The following is a 2,587-nucleotide window of genomic DNA, read 5'->3' as shown; positions in this document are numbered from 1 at the left end:
ATTGTTCCCAAAAAAAAACTCATTCTACATTGCGGCCGGCTGCCGAGGAGATCGTTCTGCGTACTGCTATCGAAGAACTAGTAGCGAAACCCCCTTGAACACGTTCATCCTTGGGGGATGCTCGATAATTGCCGATTTCAAGGTTGAAAAACCTCCTTCCATACCCGGCCGGGTATGAGAAGGTCTCGAGATACGTATGCTCGATCACTGAAGAAGTCCTCCTCATGGTCAAAAAGGATTGCAACTGGGTTGACAAACATGTGGTGGTTCCCGGACCTAATGAAGATATCACCACCCACATTGAGGCATACTTAAGTGTTTACACTTACCCCTTTACGCTGGGCCTATTTGATCCGGTCATCATCAACTTTTGCAAAAGATACGAGATATGCCTCGGTCAAATTCACCCTTCATTGTGGAGAATCGTGATCCTTTTTGATTTTTCATGAGCAAGATCGATGGATGCTCGTTCACCATCGACCACCTCATGCGCTATATAGTCCCCGACTCTTTGGGGGGGGGAACTGATCAAGCTTGCGTATCGGGCTGGTAGCCCTGGTCTCGAGTATTAATGAAGATCGAGATCGAGGTTGGCTAGACCGTTTTGTCCGAGTGAGGACCTCGGACTTGATCCCACCCGAGCGCATGCCGTTCCTTGAGAAGTGGAATACAAAACGTAAGTAAAATTTTGTTTTCAAAATTTTATCTTACTCCTCTTTTTCCTTCCTTCTTATCGGTTCTTGGTGGTGGTGCAGCTGTTGCTCGGGTCCCGAATGTTGTCCCTCGACTCAAGGAGTAGGTCGAGGGCATCGTGTTACAAAATCCATATTCTGAGCGCGCATGGCGCGAACTTTCGAAGGGTTGGTGGGAGGCCTGTTCTCATAGTGAGATTCCTTTCCCGAGTGAGTAATACTTGGGTTTCTTTTGTGTCGCTAAGTTCTTACTTGTTTTGTTTCCCTTCGCAGGTTTATCCAAGGATGTCACACTGAGGCCTTCATCCATTGACGAGGACTGCCCCGCCGAGTCCGCTACTTCGAGATAGGGCGATGAGAAGAAAAGAAAGAGGGCTCCAAGTTCTCTTAGCTCAAAGAAGAAGAAAACAAAAAGAAGGCTAGTGCACAATCCTAAAGAAAATATCGGCGCTCGAGCCCTACCTCCGGATTCACTCTACCAGCTGAGGGATGAAGACAAAGAAAAGAAAAATCCTCTGAACTGGTGGTCCGAATGTGGTCGCAGTTCGAGGGATAAGGGCCTCCGAACCAAAGTGAGGCGAGGCCGGTCTGCCTCAAGCCAGGGAGGTCGATGAGGAGGCGTGGTCGAGGTCAATGAGAAGGCCATGGCCGAGGCCTCCCGGGATGTGAGTAATGCCCCGAAGGATGTACTTGGTGTGATAGACATCACCGAGTCGCCTTTGTTCACCGAGTCTATTTTTAACGACGTTCAGACAGTGAAAGAATGCCCTAACGAGGTGGCCCAAGGAGCGGAAGACCCCCTCCGTAGCTTTTTTGTTGGCGTGGATTTTTCCACTACGGAGGACATCATCGGATTTGGTGACATGGCGGTGCCAAGGAAGATTCCATCTTCAGGAATAAGCGGTCCTTCCTCAAGTCTGAAACTAATCAACTAGTTTCCAGCTCTGAGCGTAGATCCTGATCGGAAGCTATCGATCATTATCTCCATTTCGGAGGATGCTCGGGTCCTCTCTGCCACGTAGGGGTGGCCAATTACCTTTGGTGCTTGGTGACCGAGGAAGACCAAGCCAAAATGAACGAGGTAGAGGCGCCCTGCTTGTTCAATGAAGTGCAACAGGCGTTAAACCAATCCAAGAAGATTGAGGAGCTCCAATCACAGCTAAGTTCGGCCGTCTTCGATTGAGAAACTCTAGCCGATGAGCTTAAAATGGCCAAGTCGGTGGTCGTGGTAGTTAAAGCCGATGCCGAGGAGATGGTGGCCCAATATAAGGCCAATGTTGAGGCGGCCCAGGATCGAGCGAAGGATATTGTCAAGCATGCAAAGTGACAATCCTGAAGGGAGACCCTCGAGGAAATTCTTGCTCGGGCTTTGACTTGTCGACTGAAATTGAAGTGCCAAGGAGCTCGAAGTCGAGGCCAAGAAGTTGGCTTTTCTCGATGATGATGAACACTTTGAGGGTTTGAGTGGATCCGAGGGTGGAGGAGACCCTAAAGGTTCTGGTGATGAGGCGGCCCCCGGCGAAGACCAGGTTACTTAGGCGCTTCACAGATGTTTTTGTTTTTCTGCTTTTTGTATTATCTTTCTTTTTTTGTTGAGGCCGTTTGGCCTTTGTAAAAATCTTTTGATTTGTATATAAGACTTTTTCCCTTTAGCAATTTCTGAGTTTTTCCTTTACTTTATTATTTATATTTGCAAAGATTGAAATGCCTTAGCATGAAATAGTTAGGTTATGTTCGTGGCTCGAACGGGCCTTGCCTATAATATTATTTTGTTTAAGGAATCGTGGGGGTTCGGTATGACCAAAAATTTTTCCTCCAAGCACTTATAATTTTTTAAATTACAGTTTGCTGAGGGTAGCCTTTAGAACTGGTTAAGAAATTTTGAAGGCCTTGTT

This window comes from Nicotiana sylvestris, chromosome 8 (assembly GCF_000393655.2).
Source record: "Nicotiana sylvestris chromosome 8, ASM39365v2, whole genome shotgun sequence".
In the NCBI taxonomy this organism is placed as follows: domain Eukaryota; kingdom Viridiplantae; phylum Streptophyta; class Magnoliopsida; order Solanales; family Solanaceae; genus Nicotiana; species Nicotiana sylvestris.
The sequence above is the reverse complement of the archived record's forward strand: the minus strand, read 5'-3'. Positions refer to the sequence as shown.